At 38.5% G+C, this 27830-nt stretch overlaps 1 long non-coding RNA gene across 1 annotated transcript in view; it reads left to right on the top strand.

Annotated features, from left to right (window-relative positions):
• LOC141277554 (uncharacterized) overlaps positions 1-27830 on the top strand; it is a 304528-nt gene that overhangs the window by 163332 nt on the left and 113366 nt on the right. The window lies entirely within an intron of this gene.

Raw genomic sequence — 27830 nt, forward strand, 5'->3', positions numbered from 1 at the left:
AACTCATTCTGAGGCCAGTATTACCCTGGTATCAGTGTAGACAAAGAAAACTACCTACTGATATCCCTTATGAATGTAGATAGAAAAAATTTCAGCATAATGCTAACAAATCAAATTTGGCAATGTATAAAAAGGATTATACAGCATGACTAAATGAAGTTTATCCCGTGAATGGAAGAGTGATTCAACATAGGAAAATAGATCAAAATAGTAAACCACATTAAGAGGAACAGGACAAAACTCATAAGACCATTTGGTAGACACAGAGAATATATTTGACAAAACCCAACACCCTTTTATGATAAAACACTCAACAAAATATTAATAGAAGGGAAATTTCTTAACCCAATAAAGGGCATTATAAAAAGCCCACATATTTCCTCTGTGCTTCTGTTCAACACTGTATTGAAGCTTCTAGCCAGGGCATTTATGGAAGAAAGTAAAATAAAATAGAATCCCAGTTGGAAAAGAAGTAAAACTACCTCTATTCACAGATGATATAATTTTCTATATTTCAAATACTAAGGAATGCATACAAAAACTATTAGATCTAGTAAATACGTTTGGCAAGATTACAGGTATCAAGATCGGTGTACAAAATCAATTGTATTTCTATACACTAGTAATGAAAATCTGAAAAACAAAATGAGAAAATAATTCCATTTCCAATAATATAAAAAAAGAATAAAATACTTAGGAATAACTTTTAAAATATGTGCAAGACTTACTACTGAAAACTGCAAAATATCACTGAAAGTAATTTCTAAAAATCCTAATAAATGGTTCATGGGTTGGATGGCTAATATTAAGATGACAATACTCCACAAACTGATCTATAGATTCAATGCAATCCTTATCAAAATCACCCCTACTTTTTTGCAGAAATTGAGAAGCTAATCCTAAAATTCATATGGAAGTACAAGGGACCCATAACAACCAAAGCAATTGAAAAAGAATAATAAAGTTGGAGAGTTCACACTTCTGGATTCCAAAACTTATTGCACAGCTTGAGTCATGGTAGGACAGTGTAGTACTAGCATAAATACAAACATATAGATCAATGGCATGGAACTGAGAATCCAGAAATAAACCCATACATTTATGGTCAATTTACTTTTTGACAAGTATGCCAAGGGAATTCAATGGGGGAAAGAGTAGTTTTTCAACAAACAGTGCTGGGGAAACTGGATATCCATATGCAAAAAAATGAAGTGGGACTGTTGTCATCTAAAAAACTTAACTCAAAAGTTACAAATTGATTAAAAGGCCTTACTATAATAGCTAAACTATAAAAAATTTAGATAGAAGCCTAGATGTTGATCTTAATGACCTTGTAATATGCAACGGTTTGTTAGCTATGACACCAAAAGCACAATAACAGCAACAAAAAAATGGATAAATTCTACTTTGTCAAAGTTGAAAATATTTGTTCTCAAAGAATGCCATCAATAAAGTGAAAAAGACAATGAACAGAGCTAAAGAAAATACTAGCAAATAACATATCTGATAAGGGACTTGTATCCAGAATACATAAAGAAATTTTACAACTCAATAATAAAAACACAGATAATCCAATTAAAAATAAGCCAAGGGTTGGACTCGTTATTTTCTGAAGAAGATATACAGGTGGCTAGTAACGACATGAAAAGATGCTTAGCATCATTGGTCATTAGGGAGGTGCAAATCTAAATCACGATAAGACTTCACACCGACTATAACGGTTATAACAAAAATATGGACAATACTGTGTTGGCAAGGGTGGAGAAAATGGAATCTTATACATACCTAGTGAGAATGTAAAATGTTGCATTCACTTTTTTAAATTGGAGTATAATTGCTTTACAATGTTGTGTTAGTTTCTGCTGTACAATGAAGTGAATCAACTATATGTATACATATAGTCCCTCCCCCTTGGACCTCCCTCCCACCAACCCCCTTCCCACACATGTAGGTTATCACAGAGCACCGAGCCGACCTTTCTGTGCTTTATAGCAGGTTCCCACTAGCTATCTGTTTTACACATGGTAGTGTATTTATGTCAATCCTAATCACTTTTGATAACAGTTTTACAGTTGGCCAAAGTTTAACATAGAGTTAACATATGACCCAGCAATTTCACTTCTAGGTATATACTCAAAAACTTGTACATGAATGTTCATAGCCGTATTAATCATAATAGCCCAGAACTGGGAAAATCCAAAGGTTTGTCAACTGATGAATGACTCAACAAAGTTTGGTATATTCATACAATGGAATATTATTCAGCCATTGAAAGTAATAAAGCATTGATATATGCTACAACATGGATAAACCTTGAAAACATTATGAAACGTGAAAGAAGCCAGTCACAAAACTCCACATATACTATGATTCAATTTATATGAAATGGCTAGAATAGTCAAATCTATAGACAGATAATTAGTGGCTGGAGAGGTGGGAAAATGGGGATTGATGGCTTTTTGGGGTAACAAAAATGTTCTAAAATTAGATAGTGGTGATAGTTGCATAACCTTGTGAATATATTTTACATTTATCACCACTGAATTGAAAAGGTTATAAATTTTAAAAAAGACCTTGCATCATGTCACAGAACTTTGGGACCTTTTTAGCTCATTTGCTCATTTTTTGAGAAAATATTCAATATGTGGCCATACATTCAGAAATTAGTATTACACTGTGTAATTTTCATGATGTGATATCTATCTCAAAGCTGTTTAAGCAACTATTAAAACTTATTAGTCTGTCCTTAATTGGCAAACTGGAAAATCTTTACCCCAATTGGTCTTCAGAAAGTATAGTCTTAATTTTTGTGTCTTATCTAAACCTGAGTTGTGAGGGGGGGGGAAAGGATACATATAATAGCTTAAAGGAAATATATTACATTCACTTCTCCAGATTTATACTTTGGAAATCAAGCTATATCATCAGAGAGATGTATATTTAGACCACATTATTTTGTCTTTTTGCAGAATTATTTAATGAAATTACCCTTTAACCAAATGCTATCAGCCTGCATTGAGGTATATCATCAAGAGTCCTATGAAACTAGCTACTTATTGTATTTTACTGACAGAATGCTTTTGAGGACATTGTTCTCTATATTTTCCAGTTTTATAAAGACCCACATTATACATTTCTTTCTGGGTTTGCTACCCCAAAAAAACTGTCTCTCATGAAAATTTTCTTCTATAATACTCTTGTGAGCACTATGGCTGTTGTCACTGTATTTCCTCCTTTGCTTTTGCTACTGTGTGGGACTGAGGCAAATTTGTGGGTCATTTCTTAGCATAGTACACAGATTGTTACATAAACTTTGCGCATTAACTTTACTAATAATTTTATATGTATCTTGTATTATGTTTAGCTTTATGATCTGCCTCAAATTGTTTTTTTCTAATCATAGAATAATAGCTAACTGGACAGATTTAGATAGAGAAAGATAAATAAACAGATCCTCGTCCTGGCCACAGAAAGATTCATCATGTGAACTACAAACTCACCCTAAATCCTTAAAAATCATTTAACAAATGCATATTGTTGCCAAAAAAAGTGAGAATAAGGGACTATGACTGGCTCAGTGCAACACAACTACATGATAGGAGTTACAATTCACATATACGTCCTACAGTCATTGTTTGTATGTTATACTTTGTTAATCAGTGATAAGAAACTGGGTTCTCATGTGATGAAAGTTAATCTCTGTTATTGCAGGTCTGATTTCCATTACTATTATGAGCTTGAAATATGAAGGCAACTTAAACTGCCAAGAAGTGTCAAGTGATATGGGGAGTTGAGAACATTTATCAACTCATTTCAGCAACATTAACATTTTTATTTGAAATATCCAGTTAAACAGGAAACTTGAAAGGCAATATTTTGCTTCAATTATTCGTATATCATACTAAAATTTGCTGTAAAAATTCTGGTTGTCTCTTCAAGACATTAAAAGAATGTCACACTATGCCCAGTAAGTTGTTTGATCCTTCTGGAAATGAAAAGATTGACTGATTTACTGATTAACTGAATTTTTCTATTTTTTATTAAATTGTTTGTTGTCATGGCAACCTAGGCTTTGTCTCTTGCTTAAGAAGGAAGCAGATCATGACATTTTTATTACATGTGTTAAACAATGACAGCCTTGACAAATCGTCCCTTGACATGGAAAAGTGTAACAATATGCCCAGATGCCTGAGGTTGTGGCACTTGCATCTTTGGTGAAGGAGGTGGCCAAATAACTGTGATCCTTTGCTATATAAAAGTTCCAGGAAGAAAACTTTTTACCCTAAGTGGTTTTTAGAATGACCACACAATGCTTAACTTTCCTTGGCATGCTCAAGATATGGTCTATAGCATGAAATATCTGGATCAAAAGAGAAAAATCTCAAACATCTAAAAATATTGCTCAAACATCCATTTTTTAAAAGTAAAAATTATTTATATTTAAGTTGATATTTTGATTTTTACATAGTGAAATGATTACTACAGTTAAGCTAATTAACATTCCCTTCTCACAGTTACCATTTTTTTGTGTGTATGGTGAGAGCACCTGGAATCTACTCTCTTAGCAAATTTCCAGTACTCACTACAGTATTATTAACTATAGTCATCATACTGTACATTAGATCTCTAAACTTATTCATCCTATATAACTACAACTTTATAACCTTTGACCAACATCTCCACATTTCGCCCACCTCCCTGCCACTGGTAACTACGATTTCTTTCCCTGCTTCTATGTATTTGAGTTTTTTAGGTTCCACATATAAGTAAGGTTATGCAGCATCTTTCTTTCTGTATCTGGCTTATTTCACTTAGCATAACATTCTTCAGGGTCATCCATGTTGTCACAAATGGCAGGATCTCCTTTTTTAAGGCCGAATAATATTCTACTGTTTCATTAATTGGAAGTTTCTGGATGGTGGATTGAATTTTGCGTGAAGATATTTGTCATTGTATAAGAATTACCAGTATGATGACTTATTCCTTTCACAATCTATGCTGGAACCACACGAAAATCAGAACATAGGACTATCCTTTGGGAGCGCTGGTCGTGCTTGGCTGGCCTTAACAAGATGGAGTTGACTTGTTAGATTTGATTTATGAGTGGAGGAGAATGGTCAGAAAGTTAGTTGTTTGATGGAAATACAAGTTTTTTTTACCCCAAAACCTGTTCACAAGTGTAATCTTCCCTATCTCCAAAAATGGAATCTTCGTAAAATTGGTTATTCAAGTCAGAAAATTGCGAGTCATCTTTGTATCCTCTTTTCCCTATACCCCTTATTTAAAATTCATTAGCAAATACTGTGTATTCCATCTACAAAATTTGTCTTGTATAGAAACCTGTCTCTCCAGGTACCCTTCTCACACTATCATATATTGCCCAGAACCTCTGTGCAGCTCTAACTTTTCTCTTGCCTTCTCTTTGAATCTATTTTCCACTTTCAACACAGCAATCTTTAAAAAAAAACATAAATCAGAATACTTCACTGCTACGCTTATATCATAACACTGAATTTTCACTGAACTATGGAAAACATACTGAAGTAAAAAGCATGGTAAGGAGGTATGTGTGTAGAGAGAGAAGGACTCTTGACTTATCTATTCTGGATATCTGTCTTGGGTGGTGATACGAATGTTCATGTTGCCAGATGGTGCAAATGTGTCATCTTTAGAATGTTGATCCTGAATTTATGAGGATGAGATTGCACTGAGATAGCCACACTATCTCACTGGGTTCTTCTTTGGAACCAAGAGGAAGAGGGCCTGAAGCAGGGGCTGAGATTATGGCCAGCCCAGTGGCCAGATCAAAGCCGAGTGAATCAGTTGCACAGGGAGGCAAATCGCCACCTAGGCCAGTTTCACTCAACAACCAAGCTGGCGGAGAGATGCGACCACCACCAATGAGCTCTGATTCGTGTAGGTGGAGCTACAGGTGTCCCTCTTTCTCTGTGTTGGCTAAGAGGGGAAAGAGCTGTGGCTAAGCAGACCCAAAGTGTAACATTTCCTAGCGGGGCCCACTGGACTTCTCCAGGAGTAGAGCACTGACACAGCCTGTGGCAGTGTGGCCCGAGTGGGTTCTGGTCATTGGAAAAATGAGTGGACTCTGCCTGAAGAGTTCATTTTCCTCTGTGAAAAGCTGCTTCTTCCTGCGGCTAGGGGATGTGAGTGGCAATGACTCAGTGCTGTCTAATTACTTCTGCCTTTGGTGACCCCACATCCCAAGGGGTGAGGGCGCAGGGACCAGCCCCCCCGACCCACGTCAGGGAAGATCTTTCACTGTCATCATTCAAAGGAAGATGAAGCCATTTATTAAAATGAGCATAAAATGGGTATGCTCATCTCTAGGTGAGTGTGGAGACTCTGTGACAGGAAGGAAAATAATTGCATTTTCTCCCAAAGCTGCCGGAAATAATTTCTACTTTAATGGTGAAAACAGAACTCTTTACATCTCTGGACATTTTGCATTGTAGGCTGTAATGAGCAAGAAAGTGTCTTTCTTTTAATAGCTAATCCTCTGATGCTTCATGCCTGGCAAGGTAAGTTGACGTGGCAAATTATCATTGTTGAAGAGAGATTGAGCCAGGAACAGCATCCTTGCTTTGTCCACTGCGTCACTTAGCTCGTTAGTGTAGTCAAGAACACTGGCACTTGTTTGCAACAGGACATTTTTGAAAGTGTGGCGGTCACCAGCACAGCCCCACACAGATGCAGGAAGAGAGAGAAGACCTCCTGCCCCAACTTTTCCCACTTGCACCAGACTCCTTTAGCTGAATGCACTGGTATCACCTTTGTTAACAGTTACACCCTTCACTGCCCTCTCTTCCATCTCTCTCCCCACCTCTCTCCTGCTCACCCCCAGCAATTCCCAGGAGTCCCAGGGAGCTTGGATTAGTCTTTCTACTGTAGTGAGCATGATCTAGGGTTTTCTCTCAAGAGAGGGGTTTCTCTAGAGAGGGACTGAGCATGAGTGGGTAGGGAGAGATGGCAGAGATAAATGGGTACTCACACCACATGCCGAGAGTCATAATGTCCGCTGGGACCAGTACTGAGCACTTGCATTCTCTTACTTTGGTCCCTTCTTCTAACTCCATCTCCCTTAGCATCTTTATTTTCTCTTTGTGGGTATGTATTTTTTTCCAGCGTGTCAGCGTAAAGTTGGGGTGCCCTTTAAGCTGAAATGTCTGCCTCATTCTTCTTTCTTTTATGAGTGGAAACTACCCTTAACCTTCTCTGCACTTCACATTCTTTATCTGTGAGGAGGTGTCCATGTTCATAATGAAATGTCTATGATTTTTTGAATGTCCCTTTACTTGGGAAGTCTTATTCACAGTATTTTTGAAAGTCCTGCATTTCACATATTTAACACTTTAATAAACTTACATTTATGTATATGCTTCCATATTTCCAGCAGTTTTCAATGGAACCATATTTTCTTGACCTTCCACAAAGCATTATTTTGGAATACATTCCATCAAGCATTCTTTCTGGTTTTTGTGTTTTGTTTGTTGCGGTATGCGGGCCTCTCACTGTTGTGGCCTCTCCTGTTGTGGAGCACAGGCTCCAGATGCGCAGGCTCAGCGGCCATGGCTCACGGGCCCAGCCGCTCCGCGGCATGTGGGATCTTCCCGGACCAGGGCACGAACCCATGTCCCCTGCCTCGGCAGGCGGACTCTCAACCACTGCGCCACCAGGGAAGCCCTCTTTTTGGTTTTAATAGAGTTGTGAGCGATTCTTACCAGAATGGATATAGGTAATGTTTTAATACCACCATCGTTTATATGTAGTTTTTACATTGTGACTTAAGCATATACAGGGTTTTTTTTTTTCCCTTTACTTAAGCCAGCACATTATCTAGATTGGCTCCTTATTTTGCTCTGAACACACATCTGAGATGGCTATCTAAATAGAAGTACAGTTTTGTGGGTTAGATAGACTTTCTCTTGTATGTGAATTTCGTGACCTGGTGAGTTTATGGATACTCTAGAAAGATCTGTTAAGTTAACCTGGATTTAGATTTCAAATGCCTATTATGTGAGTGGTTCATAAAGAGGGAAGAGGGAAAAATGTTCTTGCCTATACACATTCAAAACTTTGAAATAATTCATTTCTGTAGATCTTTCTTGTGTGGCAAAAAGGAAAAAGATGTAAATCCAAGGTAACTGCCTGATGATATAATTTCTTCAAATAAAGTTTGGCATCTTCTTAGAATTTCTACATGGCTCCCAAAGGAATATTAAAAATAATATACAACATAACGTTCAAAGAACACATTTACCTCCAAGAATAGAGAACCCACATGAAGTCTTACTCCTGTCACAGGCGCTACGGTCACTCTAGGAACTGGAATAACCTGACCTCACAAACTCTTCCAGTGAGAGTTTTCTTTAGCTTCTTCTTACAGTACAAACTAACATTGAGCATTTCTGTTAGGCAGTATTTCCATCAAGAAATTTACTAAAAGAGATCACAGAATGTTGAGCTCAGAAGTAACCTTTGAAAGCATCTCATTTAATCTCATTTGTAAATGGGGAATCTTGAGAGCAAAGATGCAAAGATACCCATGGAGACAGTGGCAGAGTCCAGACCATTGTTCCATGACAACCAGTAACTGGTCTTGTGTACATATTTACTAACTCAGCTCATGCCAGCAACCCCTATTATGGTGCTCATGACTGAGTCTATTAAAATGTATCCTCAACCCCAGACCTCATTCTCCTTCCACACTGTAGTCTTATACTGCTAAATAATGTACTTTGGTACCTAGATGACTTCCTATTGAGGAAGAATTTTTTTTAAGATAGAGGGGGATGTTTGGCATTTGACAGCGAATCTGAGAAATAGATATGTCACTTAGCTATATAGTAATTGATATATAATAGGTTTTCATGTAGTTAAATATAAATTTCAATTTTCATCCAATAATTTTTCATGGCCTTTAGTTTTGAACCATAGAAATTTTATAAGGGTGATTTTTGAAGTCATAATTTAAATAAACATATGCTTTTAGAATCTAAACTCTTTGGCTTATGTCCAGCTCATGCTGGTCATCATGACTCCTTCCTTTATGGAAACCTCTATATCACTGGTTCCCAACATTGACTGTCCATCAAAATCACTTGTGGAGACTTTAAAAAATGATATGTTCTAGTTACTGTATGAATTTGCTTTTGTGAAATTCCAGGACAGACAAACTAATAAACAGTGAAAGAAAACAGACCAGTGATTGCCTGGTGCCAGCGATGTAATAGATTGACTGGGATGGGGTAGGAGGGAACTTTCTGAAGTGATGTAAATATTTTATATCTTGATTGTGGGGTGATAGTTACACAAGTATATACATTTGTCCCTGCTCACTGAACTGTACACTTACTTTGTATTTATGGATGAAATTACACATACATTGCATTTATGGATGAAAATTATACCTCAATAAAGTTAATCACCCTCGAGACACAAAAACATGTGATGAGGACCCACATGCAGAAATTCTGATTAAGTAGATCCAGCATGGGTTCCTTCCTGGTATCAGCCCATGGGATTCTGAGGAGCAGCTGTGATTGAGAACTTCTCTTGAGATACTAGAATCTAAGGTGTGCTTTCTTTGATTGGCCTATGAGATTTCCAATCAAGAATTTTTATCTTCTCCATTTAAAATAACAACATAAAACATCATTTTTAGAGGCATGATTAAATTAATTGACCACTGTGATAGTGTTAGCAAAGACTCTTTGACCTCTATGAAAAACAAAGTGGATGTATCTTTTTTTTTCCACTTAGCATTGTGCTCCATCCATTCACAAGAGTGTAGGTTATTTCCATGCTCTGAACTATTGGTTCATCTCCATGGTTTTGTGTGTGCACTGTTTCTAGCATTAAAAAAAATGCATTTGTGAATGTCCAGTGCTTGAGGGGCACTTTCTCTGGGGATGCCAGAACTGCCTAATCTTAAGCAAACACGTACCTTTGGAAAGTGTAAAATCTTAGCAGAAGTAAGTAGGGTACTGTGTGTGAAGGCCCTGTGTGACAAGGTCTTAGAGGACATACAGAATTTCAATTCCATGGTCATATTGAATTAGCAGATCTTTTGCCTCAGAATGGTACCGTTCCAAAGCAATCTGAATTCCAGTTTGAGCTTTTGAGGAGTCTTAAGACACTACATCCCAAAGTCCTACACAAAGGTAGCAGATGCAGTCACTACATATCTGGACTCAGTGCTTATATGGTTCCCTATATGCACTTCTTACCCTGTGTCATGGCTATCTCCACTTCTAACTTGTGAGCTCCTTCAGGGCAGCAATTGTACAGTTCATGTCTGTGCTACCAGAATTAAGATGTTGTGTGGCTTAGGCAAGGTCCTCAGTAAATGTACATGGAATGAGCTAATGAACTTCAGAAACCAAGCAATCATAACTGCATATTGGAATACAAAAAACACAAGTGAGTTTAAAAATGCAGTGACCTTCAGAATTCATTACTTTGTACTAAACATTGTTTCCCTCTTTTGGATTATTTTTGGGTTACTGTCCCAAAGGTTGGATTACATAGCCAAAGAGTATGAAAATTTCTCAAAGCATCTACTGCATGCAAAGCATTAGGTTGTGCTCTACATAGGAGATGTAAGAGGCTATGCAGCTAACATATTGGGACAATGGATTGATCTGGTTGACATTACATACCAACTTAATCACTGTTTTCCATGTGAGTTCTAAAGGAGGGTCTCTGCTTCAGGTTCCCAGAAATAAAGATCTGTGCTATGAACAAGAAACAGGGAACATAGAAAGGATTTGTACCTGGGAGGGCCCCACAGGGCCCTGCTCAGTTTCAGTCTCATGACTATTACTGCAGGTTATGAGGTCTGTTAGATAAGAATTGTGTTTCTTCTTTAAAAGGAATTTTAGAGCAAGAGCTTGTAGAATCATAATATGATTTTACACATTTGAATAAAATCTGCAGATCTATATAGTTGGGCTGAGAATGTCAACCCCCCTTGAAGAACAGTGTGACCATTTAGGGAGATTATTATTATCTATTCTCCTCTCCATCATAGACCTGTCTATTCTCCTCTCTTCTAACCTACTTATTGACTATCTTCTGGATTTATCATAGCAAAACATATGTTCACTTTATAATATTTTGAAAGAAAGAAAAATTAAGATGCAAACACAAAAACAAAACTACAACACTTGCCCCCCAGAAATAACCACTTTTTAAATCTATAAACATACACATTCATAACCCAAAAGCAACCCCTGTAAATATTTTAACTTTTTTTTCCATCCAGGCCTTTTACTTCATCGTCTTAAGGCCATAACCTATATGTAATATTTGGAATTCTTCTTTTCTTTTTTTAAATGACATTCATTCTATTAAGTTTATGAATACAAAAAAGCAAAAACTATTTAGAAATCAACCATAATGTGATATTACACCCCAGGTATAGTACTATATAATATTCATGTAAAAATAGGTGTCAGATAATATTGATAGATACTGCTTTGGAACTTGCTCCTTTCACTTAGGTGTGTTGTTCTATGGATGTCTCTGTGCCCCTTGAATTCACTCTTTCTTTCTCTGCTCTGCTGTCTGTCCCAGAGGCTGGGACAGACTGTGGAGTAGCCTTGCCCTCTGGCTTCCAGATAGGTCTGGTGAGAGGAAGCCTTGTTAAAAAAAAAAAAGATCTGTGCTATGGACTGAATGTTTGTACCCCCAAAATTCATTCATATTTTGAAGCTCTAGTCCCCAATGTGATTGTAACAGGAGGTGAGGAATTTGGGAGGCAATTAGGTTTAGAAAGGTCATGAGGGTGGGGCCCTCATGATGAGATTTATACCCTTATAATAAGAGGAAGAGATAGGAGATCTCTATCTCTGTCTGTGTTTCTGTCTATCTGTCTCTCTCTCTCTCCACCTCCTTCTCCCTCTCCTCCTTCTCCTTCTCTTTCTCTCATGTGAGGATATTGCAAGAAGGAAGCCATCTGCAAACCAGGAAGAGAGGTCTCACCAGACACTGAATCTGCCATCATCTTGATCATGGACTTCCCAGCATCCAGAACTGTGAGAAATAAATGTTTGTTTTTTAAGCCACCCAGTATATGGTATTTTGTTATATCATCCCAAACTAAGACAACCTGCACTATTCTATTAAGCAGCAGTCTATATTCAGTCTATATTCTACATATCTCCATAGATTGGTGTATGTGTGTGTGTGTGTACAGAAATTCTAGCTATTGATATTCTTACCAATGAAATATTCTGCTGTTGAGCTAATAAGATGTAGCAGTTGTGACGAGGGATGCCCAAAAGAATGACAGCTTGCTGACAAAATTTGTTTTACATCTATGTGATCACATTTCAAGTGTTCCCCTTTGGGGTGCTTGTCTCAGTATATAAGTGCCCTTTGTTGTGAAACGTTGGCTCGCTCATCCTTACCAACATTTGTCCAATTTCCAAATTGCCATGTATTTCTTCCTCTAAAGTTTATCCTTCACAGATTTCTGTTTTTCCCCTGCCACAGTCTCCAAGGTGCTGGTGAAATTTTTGGCAGAAAGAGGACCATTTTCTTCTCCTGCTCTGTGATCCGAATGCTGACATTTTGCTCTTTGTATTAAATGCTATCTTCCATCCTCCCTGGCCTAGGTACTTTACCTCACAATCGGATATTCCCTGCTCTATCCTGTAATCATGTCCCAGGTTTGTTACATCCAACAAGTGATGGAGTTATCAGTACTGTGTTTTTAGGAAGTCCAACCATTTTATTTGACTTTTATGAGTCCAAATCATCAGCAGCTTCTTTTGTGACATTTCTCCACTCTTGATACTCTCATTCTCAAACACCCACATAATGAATTACTTGTTCTTTTTCATTGGGGCTTCATCCAGATGATTCTTGTCTTCTACATGTTGATCGTTGCCACTTTCTTGAGAATCTTCTTAGCTGAAGTCAAATCCAAAGGCTTTTCTGCTTTATTTGCACACTTGACTGATGTCATTCTCTTCTATGGGTCCATTACATTTATATATATGCGACATTCTTCCAACTATTCTCTGGATCAAGACCAGGCCGTATCAGTTTTCTACATGGTGATAATTCTTTTGTCAAACTGCATTATCTATTGCCTAAGAAAAATGGAAGTGATAGGTTTCTTGAAAATCTCCTCTATAAGGTTCAAGGCCAGTCTGGGTAAGAACTACACAGAAAATGCTTAAGAAACTTCTTATTTTTCTTCATGTTTGATACAAAATTAAATTACTTTGACCTAACTCTTTCCTCTGATTCTTCATTACCACTCTTTCTTCTACATCAATTTTTATTTTCAAGTTATCTTCTTTCTTTATTTTAGAATGGACTTGAGGACATGGAGAGGGAGAAGGGGAAGCTGGGATAAAGTGAGAGAGTAGCATCGACATATATACACTACCAAATGTAAAAATAGATAGCTAGTGGGAAGCAGCTGCATAGCACAGGGAGATCAACTCGGTGCTTTGTGACCACCTAGAGGTGTGGGATAGGGAGTGCGAGAGGGAGGTGCAAGAGGGAGGGGATATGGGGATATATGTATACATATAGCTGATTCACTTTGTTATACAGCAGAAACTAACATCAAATTTCCAGATGACTTGGAACAGAATTAATGTTCTTTTTTGCCCTCAGGGTCTAAAATTGTAAGGAGGAAAGGAAGAGAGGATAATCACATTTTCTAAGCATGTATCATGTGCCAGGTACTTTATATCCAATATTTTATGTAATCGCTGAAACAAATCACTGAGATAGGTATTATTAACCTCATTTTTCACATGAAGAAACTTGAGTACTAAATAAGTGAAGTGAGTAACCCAATATCACACAGTTAAGAATTGGAAGAGCTGAGAGGCAAAGCCAGGTCTGTTTGATACTGTGTCCACTGATATACTCGCAAAAAAAAAAAAAAAAACATATATATATGTATCTCCACCATAACTTCCAGTAGGCATTTCATTCTTTGCTGGCTCAGAGTATAAAAGCATCTTAGGCTAAACATCATTTGTTTTGGTCTCTTCTGGCCTTAAGATATGACTCTCTACCTTAAAGGCACCCTCCTTTCTCTGTGCAAAACATTCTGACCAATGGCCATGCACTGATAATACTAGTAGCTACTCAGCTACTCTCTGTATGTCCACACAGTTATGGTCGTGTCCCACCAATTCTGTGTTATCTTACTAAGTCAGTTGTATTTTTCCAAAATCTCTTTGTGTTAGTTTCACTTGTTTTTGTAAGTATAATTTTAGTTAAATTTAATACAATTATATTAACCAACACAATATGAAGACAAAAGAAGTTTGTTTCTACGAAAACTAAGTTACATGCATTGAAAAGACTAAATAAAGGCAGGTCAGTAAATATTGTTGTTGAATTAGATGTAAAAGATTGTGGACAAAACTGAAAGCTACCCAAGGAGGATAATGCACTTAGCTTGCTTTCCAAATGTCCTTGAGTTCTGCTTCACTTTAAAGAAACTGAAACTGGAAGTCAAAGATGATGCATGAAGGGTAAGGTTCAAAAAGCAAAAATAAGCAAATGGGGTTACGCCAAACTAAAAAACTTCTGTACAGCAAAGGAAACCATCAATAAAGCAAAAAGATAACCTACTGAGTGGGAGAATATATTTTCAAATGATATATCCAATAAGGGATTAATATCCAAAATATATAAAGAACTCATAACACTCAATAACAATAAAAAACAAACAGCCTGGTTAAAAAGTGAGCAGAGGAGCTGAATAGACATTTTCCAAAAGGAGACATACAGATGGCCAACAGCCACATGAAAAAATGTTCAACATTACTAATTATTAGGGAAATGCACATCAAAACCACAATGAAATATCACCTCACACCTGTCAGAATGACTATTATCAAAAAGATGGTGAGGGTATAAACTAGATAACTAATAAGAAACTGCTGTATAATAAATAAATAAATAAAATAGAGGCAAAAGAAAGATGGTGAGGATGTGGAGAAAAGGGAACCCTCATACACTGTTGGTGGGAATGTAAATTGGTGCAGCCACTAGGGAAGACAGTATGGAGATTCCTCCAAAAAAATTAAGAATAGAACTACCATTTGACTGAGCTATCCCACTTCTGGGTATTTATCTAAAGAATATGAAAACACGAATCTGAAAAATATATGCATCCTTATGTTCATGTGGCATTATTTAAAATATACAAGATAAGGAAACAACCTAAGTGCTCATCAGTGGATGAATGAATAAAGAAGATGTGGTATACATACACAATGGAATATTACTCAACCATACAAAAAGATGAACTCTTGCCATTTACAACAACATGAATGGACCTTGCTGGTATTATACTAAGTGAAATAAGTCAGATTAAGAAAGACAAATACTGTATAATTTCACTCATATGTGGATTATAGAAAACTAATAAACAAACAAACAAACAAATGAACATATCAAACCAAAAAACACAAACTTGTAGATGCAGAAAACAGAGTAGTAGTTACCAGAGGAGGAGGTGTGGGGAGGGGAAGGAAAAATGGGTAAACGAGATTAGCTATATGGTTATGGATGAATACTAAATTTTGGTGGTGTAGCATATACAGAAATATGAAATATATATGAAATATAATATACACTTGACACTGATACAATGTTATAAATCAATGTTAACTCAAAAAAATAAAATCACATTATTTATTCTGATGGAAAATTATAATCAGCCTAAATGATTTACAATAGGGGAATGGTTAAATAAATCATGAAATAGCCATAGCATAGAATATTATACATTTTGTTTATTGTATATGTTTATAATCTTTAGTAATGAAAAGTGGAAGACTCATACAATCTTTTTTTAAATTAATTTTTATTGGAGTATAGTTGCTTTAAAATGTGTTAGTTTCTACTGTATAGCAAAGTGAATCAGCTATATGTATACATACATGCCCTCTTTTTTGGTTTTCCTTCACATTTAAGTCACCACAGAGAATTGAGTAGAGTTCCCTGTGCTATACAGTAGGCTCTCATTAGTTATCTATTTTATACATAGTATCAATAGTGTATACAAGTCAATCCTGATCTCCCAATTCATCGCACTGCCCCCTTTCCCCATTGGTATCCATATGTTTGTTCTCTACGTCTGTGTCTCTACTTCTGCTTTGCAAATAAGATCATCTGTACTATATTTCTAGATTCCACATATATGTGTTAACATACAATACTTGCTTTTCTCTTCCTGACTTACTTCACTCTGTATGACAGTCTCTAGGTCCATCTATATATCTACAAATGACGCAATTTCCTTCCTTCTTATGGCCGAGTAATATTCCATTGTGTATATGTACCACATCTTCTTTATCCATTACTCTGTTAATGGACATTTAGGTTGCTTCCATGTCCTGGTTATTGTAAATAGTGCTGCAATGAACATTGGGTGCATGTTTCGTTTTGAATTGTGGTTTTCCCAGATATATGCCCAGGAATCAGATTGCTGGATAATATGGTAGTTCTAATTTTAGTTTTTTAAGGAACCTCCATAGTGTTCTCCATAGTGGCTGTATCAATTTACATTCCCACCAAAAGTGCAAGAGGCTTCCCTTTTCTCCACACCCTCTCCAGCATTTACTGTTTGTAGATTTTTTGATGATGGGCATTCTGACCTGTGTGAGGTGACACCTCATTGTAGTTTTGATTTGCATTTCTCTAATGATTAGTGATGTTCAGCATCTTTCCATGTGTTAGTTGGCCATCTGTATGTCTTCTTTGGAGAAATGTCTGTTTAGGTCTTCCACCCATTTTTGGATTGCATTGTTTGTTTTTGTGATGTTGAGCTGCATGAGCTGCTTGTATAATTTGGCTTTGTAGAATGGGTTTGGGAGTGTTCCTCCCTCTGCTATATTTTGGAAGATTTTGAGAAGGATAGATATTAGCTCTTGTCTAAATATTTGATAGAATTCACCTCTGAAGCCATCCGGTCCTCGGGTTTTGCTTTTTGGAAGATTTTTAATCACAGTTTCAATTTCAGTGCTTGTGATTGGGTTTTTTATATTGTATATTTCTTCCTGGTTCCGTCTCAGAAGGTTGTGCTTTTCTAAGAATTTGTCCATTTCTTCCAGGTTGTCCAATTTATTGGCATATAGTTGATTGTAGTAATCTCTCATGATCCTTTATATTTCTGCAGTGTCAGTTGTTACTTCTCCTTTTACATTTCTAATTCTGTTGATTTGAGTCTTTTCACTTTTTCCTGATCAGTGTGGCTAATGGTTTATCAATTTTGTTTATCCTTTCAAAGAACCAGCTTTTAGTTTATTGATCTTTGCTATTGTTTCCTTCATTTCTTTTTCATTTATTTCTGATCTGATTTTTATGATTATTTTCCTTCTGCTAACTTTGGGGGGGGGGTTGTTCTTCTTTCTCTAATGGCTTTAGGTGTAATGGTAGGTTTATTTGAGATATTTCTTGTTTCTTGAGGTAGGATTGTAGTGTTCTAAACTTCCCTCTTAGAACTAATTTTGCTGCATCTCATACGTTTTGGGTCATCATGTTTTCATTGTCATTTGTTTCTACTTATTTTTTTATTTACTCTTTGATTTCTTCAGTGGTCTTATGGTTATTTAGTAATGTATTGTTTAGCCTCCATGTGTTTGTATATTTTACAGTTTTTTTCTGTAATTGATTTCTAGTCTCATAGCGTTGTGTTTGGAAAAGATACTTGATACGATTTCAGTTTTCTTAAATTTACCATGGCTTGATTTGTTACCCAGAATATGATCTATCCTGGAGAATGTTCCATGAGCACTTGAAAAGAAAGTGTATCCCATGGTTTTTGGATGGAATGTCCTATAAATATCAGTTAAGTCCATCTTGTTTAATGTATCATTTAAAGCTTGTGTTTCCTTTTTTATTTTCATCCTGATTGATCCGTCCACCATTGAAAGTGGGATGTTAAACTCCTCTGCTATGATTGTGTTACTGCTGATTTCCCCTTTTATGGCTGTTAGCATTTGCCTTATGTATTGAGGTGCTCCTATGTTGGGTGCATAAATATTTACAATTGTTATATCTTCTTCTTGGATTGATCCCTTGATCAGTATGTAGTGCTCTTCTTTGTCTCTTATTATAGTCTTTGTTTTAAAGTCTATTTTGTCTGACATGAGAATTGCTCCTCCAGATTTCTTTTGATTTCCATTTGCATAGAATATCTTTTTCCGTACCTTCACTTTCAGTCTGTATGTGTCCCTAGGTCTGAAGTGGGTCCCTTGTATACAGCATATATACGGGTCTTGTTTCTGTATCCATTCCGCCAGTCTATGTCTTTTGCTGGGAGCATTTAATCCATTTACATTTAAGGTAGTTATCAATATATATGTTCCTGTTATCATTTTCTTAATTGTTTTGGGTTTGTTATTGTAGGTCTTTTCCTTCTCTTGTGTTTCCTGCCTAGAGAAGTTCCTTTAGCATTTGTTGTAAAGCTGGTTTGGTGCTGCTGAATTCTCTTAGCTTTTGCTTGTCTGTAAGGGTTTTAATTTCTCCATCGAATCTGAATGAGATCCTTGCTTCCTTGAGTAATCTTGGTTGTACATTTTTCCGTTTCATCACTTTAAGTATGTCCTGCCACTCCCTTCTGGCTTGCAGAGCTTCTGCTGAAAGATCAGCTGTTAACCTTATGAGGATTCCCTTGTATGTTATTTGTTGTTTTTCCCTGGCTGCTTTTAATATTTTTAATTTGTATTTAACTTCTCTTAGTTTGATTAATATGTGTTGTGGCTTGTTTCTCCTTTGATTTATCCTATATGGGACTCTCTGCGCTTCCTGGATTTGATTGACTGTTTCCTTTCCCATATTAGGGAAGTTTTCAACTATAATCTGTTGAAATATTTCCTAGTCACTTTTTTTTACTCTTCTTCTTCTGGGACCTCTAGAATTTGAATGTTTGTGCGTTTAATGTTGTCCCAGAGGTCTATGAGACTGTCCTCAGTTCTTTTCGTTCTTTTTTGTTTATTCTGCTCTGCAGTAGTTATTTCTACTATTTTATCTTCCAGGTCACTTATCCGTTCTTCTGCCTCAGTCATTCTGCTATTGATTCCTTCTAGAGAATTTTTAATTTCATTTATTGTGTTGTTCATCATTGTTTATTTGCTGTTTAGTTCTTCTAGATCCTTTTTGAATGTTTCTTGTATTTTCTCCATTCTATTTCCAAGATTTTGGATCATCTTTACTATCATTATTCTGAATTATTTTTCAGGTAGACTGCCTATTTCCTCTTCATTTGTTTGGTCTGGTGGGTTTTTACCTTGCTCCTTCATCTGCTGCATATTTCTGTATCTTTTCATCTTGCTTAACTTACTGTTTTGGGGGTCTCCTTTTCGCAGGCTACAGTTTCATTGTTCCTGTTGTATTTGGTGTCTGCCACCAGTGGCTAAGGTTGGTTCAGTGGGTTGTGTAGGCTTTCTGTTGGAGCGGAGTAGTGCCTGTGTTCTGGAGGATGAGGTTGGATCTTGTCTTTCTCTTGATCTGACTGCATCTGGTGGTGTGTTTTGGGGGTATCTGTGACCTTGTTATGATTTTATGCCGCCTCTCTGCTAATGGGTGTGGTTGTGTCTGTCTCTTGCTAGTTGTTTGGCATAGGGTGTCCAGCACTGTATCTTGCTTGTTATTGAGTGGAGCTGGGTCTTAGAGTTGAGTTGGAGATCTCTGGGAGAGCTCTCACTGTTTGATATTATGTGGAGGTGGGACGTCTCTGGTGGACCAAAGTCCTGAACTCAGCTCTCCCACCTCAGAGGCACAGGCCTGACACCTGGCCGGAACACCAATACCCTGTCAGCCATATGTCTCAGAAGATAAGGGAGAAAAGAAAGAAAGAAAGAAAGAAAAATGAACTAAAATAAAGTTATTAAAATAAAAAATAATTATTAAGGAAGAAGAGGGCAGCCAAACCAGAAGACAAATCAACCAATGATAACAAGTGCTAAAAACTATACTAAAAAAAAAAATGCCAAAACAAACGGACAGACAGAACCCTAGGATAAATGGTAAAAGCAAAGCTGTCCTGACAAAATCACACAAAGAAGCATGCACATACACTCTCACAAAACGAGGAAAAGTAATAAAATATATATATTATTGCTTCCAAATTTCACTGCCTTAATTTTGGGGTAATTCATTGTCTATTCAGGTATTCCACAGATGCAGGGTACATCAAGGTGATTGTGGAGATTTAATCGCTGCTTCTGAGGCTGCAGGGAGCACCATCCGTTTCTCTTTGTTCGCACAACTCCTTGGGTTCCGCTTTGGATTAACCCCAGCTCTGCATTTGGTTTGTCTGAGGGTGTTCCCCACCCAGAGAGGACAGGATTAAAGTAGCAGCTGATTAGGGGGCTCTGGCTCACTCCGGCCAGGGGGAGGTAAGGGTACAGAATGCGGGTCAAGCCTGCAGCGGCAGAGGCCAGCGTGATGTTGCAACAGCCTGAGGCGTGCCGAGTGTTCTCCCAGGGAAGTTGTCCCTGGATCACGGGACCCTGGCAGTGTCGAGCTGCACAGGCTCCCAGGTGGGGAGGTGTGGATAGTGACCTCTGTTTCCACACAGGCTTCTTGTTGGCTTCAGCAGCAGCCTTAGTGTTTCATGCCTGTCTCTGGTGTCCATGCTGATAGCAGTGGCTTGCGCCTGTCTCTGGAGCTCATTTAGACGGTGCTCTGTATCCCCTCTCCTCGTGCAACCCAAAACAATTGTCTCTTGTCTCTTAGGCAGGTCCAGAGTTTTTCCTGGACTCCCTCTCGGCTAGCTGTGGCACACTAGCCCCCTTCAGGCTGTGTTCACGCAGCCAACCCCAGTCCTCTCCCTGGGGTCTGATCTCCGAAACCCAAGCCTCAGCTCCCAGCCCCCACCCATCCCAGCCAGCAAGTGAGCAGACAAGCCTCTCCAGCTGGTTATGCTGGTCGGCACTGATCCTCTGTGCGGGAGTCTCTCCACTTTGCCCTCTGCACCCCTATTGCTGTGCTCCCCACCATGGCTCCAAAGCTTCCCCGCCTCCACCCTGTCTCCACCAGTGAAGGGGCTTCCTAGTGTGTGAAAACTTTTCCTCCTTCATTGCTCCCTCCCAGAAGTGCAGGTCCTGTCTCTATTCTTTTGTCTCTGTTTTTTCTTTTTACTTTTGCCCTACCCAGCTACGTGGGGAGTTTCTTGCCTTTTGGGAAGTCTGAGGTCTCCTGCCATTGTTCAGTAGGTGTTCTGTAGGAGTTGTTCCACATGTGGATGTATTTCTGATGTATGTGTGGGGAGGAAGGTGATCTCCACGTCTTACTCCTCTTCCATCTTGAAGGTCCTCCCCTCATTGCTTCAGCTTTCATTGAATTTTTTACAATATTGCTTTTGTTTTATGTTTTGTTTTTATGGCCACAAGGCATGTGAGACCTTAGCTCTCTGACCAGGGATTGAACCCACATCCCCTGCATTGGAAGGTGAAGTCCTAACCACTAGACCAGCAGAGAAGTCCCTCATTTCAGTTATTGTGTTGTTCATCACTGTTTGTTTGTTCTGTAGTTCTTTTATGTCCTTGTTAAACATTTCTTGTATCTTCTCAATCTATGCCTCCCTTCTATTTCTGAGATCTTCATTCACCTTTAATGTCATTACTTTGAATTCTTTTTTAGATAGATTACTGTTTTCCTCTTCATTTATTTGGTCTTGTGAGTTTTTACCTTTCTCCTTCATCTGCAACATATTTCTCTGTCATCTTATTTTGTCTAACTTACTGTGTTTGTGGTCTCCTTTCAGCAGGCTGCAGGGTCTTGCTCTTGCTTCTGGTGCCTGCCCCCTGGTTGTTGAGGTTGGTCCAGAGGCTTGTGTAGGCCTCTTGGTGAGAGGGACTGGTGCCTGCACTGTGGTGGGTGGAGCTGAGTCTTGCCCCTCTGATGGGCAGGCCTTCATCAGGGGTTGTGCTTTGGGGTGTCTGTGAGCTTAGTACAACTTTAGGCAGCCTGTCTTGCTGATGGTTGGGGCTGTGTTCCTGTCTTTCTGGTTGTTTGGCGAGAGGCGTCCAGCATTGGAGCATGCAGGCATTTGGGTGAAAGTGGGTTTTGGTGTCAAGATGTATACCTCTGGGAGCACTCAGGCCTATTAACATTTTCTGGGGCCAGGAATTATCTGGTGTTCCAGCATCCTGGACTCAGCACTCCCATCCCAGAGGCCCAGTCCCAACCCCTGGCCGGGGAACCAAGACCCCTCAAGCCAGGCAGTGCAGCCAAAAAAAAAAAAAAGAAAGAAAAGAAAAGAAGCAGTCAAACAAAACCCAAGGCAAATAGCAAAAACAAAAACAAAGAAACAGCAGCAACAACAGCCAAAAGAAAAGGAAAAGAAAACAAAACCCAAGACAAGTGATAAAAGCAAAACAAAATAAACAAACTATGAAACAGACCCCAAAACACAAAGAAAACAAAATAAGAGAACAACCAACCAAAAAAAAAACCCAAAATGGAAACAAACAATAAAAACAAAACACACAAAAAAGAAAAACAGAAAGCAAACTAAAAAAAAAAAACATAAAACAAACACAGAAAAACAATCAAAAAAAGATAAAAATAAAACAAAAATAAGAACAGAAACAACAAAAAAGTAAAGTAAAAATATTAAAAGAAAAAATACATTAAAAAGTTAAAAAAAGAAAAAAATAAAAACAACAAAAAAGAACAAAACAAAACAAAAAAATAGTAATAATAATATTTTCCTGGGGCCTCCACTGTCAGTGTCCTTACCCCCACAGTGAGCCACAGCCAAACCCTGCCTCCACAGCAGGCTCTCCAATACCTCTAGGTAGGTCTCTGGACCCACTGTGGGCACTGTGGGGTCAGCTCAGACTCTGACCTGGCACAACTCCCATGTGTACTTGCCCCCAAAGTTCACAGCTGCTAAAGCTAGACTGGTCTCAGTCGTGGGAGCACTTGCCCATTCAGATATTCCACAGATGCAGGGTTTACCATGCCGATTGCCGGGATTTAATCCACAGTTTGTGCAGGTGCAAGGAAGAGATTTCTGTTCCTCTTCCTTAGTCACACAGCCCCTGGAGCTCAGCTTTGCTTTTGGCCCCACCTCTGCATGTGGGCCACCCTCAGGCATCTTTTCCCTGCCCAGATGAGAGGGGCCAAAAGCAGTAACTGATTGGGGCACACTTACTTGCTCAGGCTGGGGAAGGATAAGGCGGCCACAACTAGGGCATGCGCAAAGTGCCTGTGGTGGCAGAGACTGGAAGGAAGTTGCAACAGCCTACAGTGTGCTTGCTCTGGTGGGAGTCCCTCCCAGTGCCCACAGAGGCAGGGGCTGGCATGTGGGGAGAGAGTCTGGGATGTAGGCTCCGCCCCTTGCACACCACTCAGCAATGGTGCCTTGTTTCCAAGGCAGACCACGCTTCCTCTAGGAGCATTCCTGGCCATGGAGCTCCTCACTCCTGTCCTCGGAGCCCCTCACTCCCATCCCCTCAGGTTTCCTCCAAGCAGCCGATAGCGGTCCTCTCTCTGATCCACTCTCCTAACCCTACACTTTAGCGCTCAGCCCCTGCCAGCATTGGCAGATTCCCATCTCAGGCTGGGGCACCCAGGGCTGATTCCCAAGGAGGCTTTGGCATGAGCGGCATGCGTGGGCCCACCGGGGCCTGTGCAGCCAACAGAGGCTTTGGCAGTGTCAGCACTCAGGACCTTGGAGCCTGCACAGATGGAGGAGGCCTTGGCTTGAGGAGCGGGCGAGCCTGTTCAGATGGGTGCCCCCCCCCAGTGCCCACGGAGGCAGGGGCCAGTGAGGGGGGAAGGGGTTGCAATGCTGACCCTGCCCCTTGCATGCCACTCAACAGTGGCACCTTGCTTCTATGGTGGCCCAGGCTTCTTCTGCAACTTTCCCAGTTGTGGGGCTCCTTACTCCATCCCTTCAGGCTGTCTCTTCACAGCCAACAGCTGTCCCTTCCTTGGGTCCACTGTCCATACCCCACTTTCCAGCTCCCAGGCCCCCACTCTACCAGGGGACACATGACTTATGCTGGGGTGTGCAGGGCTGTGGCACAGACCATGTGCACAGTTCTTACTTTGTCCTGCCTTCCACAGACTGGTTACTGCATTCCCCTCTGATTCCCCGAAGGTCTCTTTCTGTCCCAGCTGATTTCCCCACCGTGAGCAGGGCTTTTCTGAGTGTGGGAACCTCTCTTCACCTTCAGCTCCCTGCCAGGGGTGCTGGTCCCTTCCTGTTTCCTCTATTCTTTTTTTCTTCCTTTCATCCTATGCAGTTGTGTGGGGATTTTTCTTGTCCTTTTAAGTGTCCGAGGTCTTCCACTAGTGTTCAGCAGGTGTTCTGTGAAAATCATTCCACTTGTAGATGTATTCTTGATATACTTGTGAGGTGAGGTGAATTTCACGTCCTCCTATTCCGCAATCTTGACTACTCCCCCCCAAGACTCATATAATCTTAAGTCATTCTTTCACGATGAGTTATTTAGCACCTACTTTGCACTTACCATTGCTTTAGGCATTTGGGATACATCATTGAACAAAACTGACAAGATCCTGCCTTCTTGGAGCTTACATTGAAGGGGTGAGGAAAAGACACACAGAAAACAATAAACATAATAAATGAGAAAAGTTTTTAATAGATTAAAGGTGGCAAGTGTTGAAGAAAACAAAAGTAGAGCAGGATGGGGAAGCTGGAAGTGCTGGGGGTGGGGTGAGGGCATGTTGCAAAGCTAAACAGGGGTGCAGACTTGAAGGCATAGGCTTTAGCAACACTGATATCAAAAGGAATACATCTATGCCAAAAGTACATCTAAGACCTCACCTGTTACATTTCTAGTTTAACTTCTATATTACATGTATATCCTTATATATATTCTTTATATATCTTATATATTTTCATAGAAAAAAATACACCAAAATGTCACAATGGCTATCTGTAGAAAGTGGGATTGTGGTGATTTTTTAATTTTATCTTTTATATAGTTTACTGTATTTTCTAAATTTTATAACATGAGTAGGCCCAGTTTTATTATCAAGAATAAAACAATATATGATATTTTTTAAAATGTGAGATTCATTCAACAGTGATTATTCAGAACACAATCAGTCAATCCATAATCAAAGAAAGGGTCTTGTCCCCTACATCAAAAGATTAGTTAAGGAATATATCTTTGCATGGAATAAGCCAAAATAGAGTATTCTGAAAAATGAAGTGTTAAGGGGCTGTGTGAGCTTAATGACTCTTTGCTTTAATTGATGTATTTTTAATTTAAAAAAATTTCAATCATTTATTTAATTGAAGTATAGTTGATTTGCAATGTTTCAGGTGTACAGCAAAGTGATTGTTTCACATATATATATTCTTTTTCAGATTCTTTTCCATTATAAGTTATTGCAAGATATTGAATATAGTTCTCTGTGCTATACAGTAGGTTCTTGTTGTTTGTCTGTTTTAAATATAGATGTTTGTTTCTGTTAATCTCATATTCCCAATTGAGTTCCCCCCCTTTTCCCTTTGCTAACCACTAGTCTGTTCTCTATGTCTGCGAGTCTGTTTCTGTTTTGTAGATAAGTTCATTTGTGTCATAGTTTAGATTCCACATATAAGTGATATCACATGATATTTGTCTTTCTCTCTCTGACTCACTTCACTTAGTATGATAATCTCTCGGTACATTCATATTGCTGCAAATGGCATTATTTCATCCTTTTTATGGCTGAGTAGTATTCCATTGATAGATACATATATATATATATACCATATCCTCTTTATCCATTCATCTGTTGATGGACATTTAGGTTGCATCCATGTATTAGCTATTGTAAATAGTGCTGTTATGAATATTGGGGTGCATGTATCTTTTCAAATTAGAGTTTTCATTTTTTCCACATATATGCCCAGGAGTAGAATTGTAGGAACATATGGTAGTTCTATTTTTACTTTTTTAAGGAACCTCCATACTGTTCTCCATATTGGCTGCACCAGTTTACATTCCCACAAACAGTGTAGGAGGGTTCCCTTTTCTCCACATCCTCTCCAGCATTTATTATTTGTAGACTTTTTAATGATGGCCATTCTGATTGGTGTGAGGTGGTACCTCGTTGTAGGTTTGATTTGCATTTCTCTAATAATTAGTGGTGTTGAGCATCTTTTCATGTGCCTGTTGGCCATCTGTAGGTCTTCTCTGGAGAAATGTCTATTTAGGTCTTCTTCCCATGTTTCGATTGAGTTGTTTGTTTCTTTTTGTATTAAGCTGTATGAGCTGTTTGTATACTTTAGAAATGCTTTAATTGATGCTTTAAATTAAATATCCAATATCAGTCCCTGATGGTATTGGTTAAAAAGGTATTCATCAAACAGAGTCCTGCTTAAGATTTTATGTTGAACATGATGAAGGAGAAGGAGAAATTGGGGAGGGAAAGGAGGAAGGGGAGTATAAGAAGGAGAAGAAGAAAAAGAAGTAGAAGGAGGAGGAGAAGACAGGGAAGCATCTAGTGCTTCTAGACTTTTTAATTTCCAAATTTTTGTAAACTGATACTTTTGTAAAATAAAACAAAAACTTCATAGCAATGTGAAATTGCTCTATATTTCTAAATGTTTGTCTCAGTTTCTAAACTTATCTCACCTCAATCCCTCTGCTGACCAGTAACAAATAGTTTTGTGATCAGCATAGGTCGGCAAACTACACTTTGAGTGCACTGACTGAACTATTGTGGTGTCGCAGCAAAGCCACAAACCCAACCCTGAAGGCAGAACAAAGAGCTAGGTTCATTCAACCAGACACTGTAACTGGAATATGTTTTAGCAGTATCAGATGCATGAAAGCCTGAAGTTTCCTCCATGATCAAAGGTTAGGATATTACACAGATACAGAATAAAAGAACCCAGGTATCATGTCTTAAGTTTCATAACCACACCTCAAATCCTCATATTCTTGTGTATGTTGAATACCTGATTTTCTTTATGTTTCTCTTGATTTATTTTGGACTCCTGGCACCTACCCACTGTGGCACTTTAACAGCCTCAGAAAGTTTTAACCTCTAACATGTTCTATATCATCAATGCGGGTAGCTAGGAGGCAAAAGTTAGTATACTGTTTCATGAATTGTATCAATGGGACACTAAGCTCAGAGAGATTAATTGAGTCATCTAGTATTACTCAACAAGTCAGCAGAAGATAAACTAAAAATAAATTTTCTGTTTTGAGAGATGACAATTGTTTTATTCAATTTGGTTTACTGAATACCTACCCTGTTTCAGGCATTATACTAGGCTAGAGCTACAGAGACTAATAAAACATAGTTCCTGTACACTGTAAAGAGATCAGATCATCTTGGATAACACTGGCAAATATAATTATAATTAATTGTGATAAGTGATACAATAGTAAAATAAAGTGCTACAGGATCCTAGAGGAGAAAAGGGAATAATTTTACCTAGAAAGGTGTAAGAATTATGAAATAATTCACAGAGAGTGTAAGACCTGAGATGGAGCCTTTAAAAAGTGTCAAATGTCTGTAGGAAGAGAGAATGGAACAGATATTCCAAGGAGAGGGTGTAACATGTACAAAGACAAGAGTCATGCAAATCCATACACTGCCCAAAGAATGACAAAGTGTCCAGTGTACCTGGGATGTAGGGTGTTCAAAAGATGGTGAGCAGATAGCGAATGATGATTCTTACTTCTGGAAATGTAGGTGAGTGCAGGTGGTAGAGGATCTTAGATGCTGAAGAACTTAAGCTTTGTTGGGGAGCCTCTGTAGGGCTCAGAGCAGGACAAATGACATGATAGTTTTTGCCTTAGTTTGTTTATCTTCTATTAGTGCATCTTTTTTCTTGCCTA

This window comes from Tursiops truncatus, chromosome X (assembly GCF_011762595.2).
Source record: "Tursiops truncatus isolate mTurTru1 chromosome X, mTurTru1.mat.Y, whole genome shotgun sequence".
Lineage (NCBI taxonomy): Eukaryota > Metazoa > Chordata > Mammalia > Artiodactyla > Delphinidae > Tursiops > Tursiops truncatus.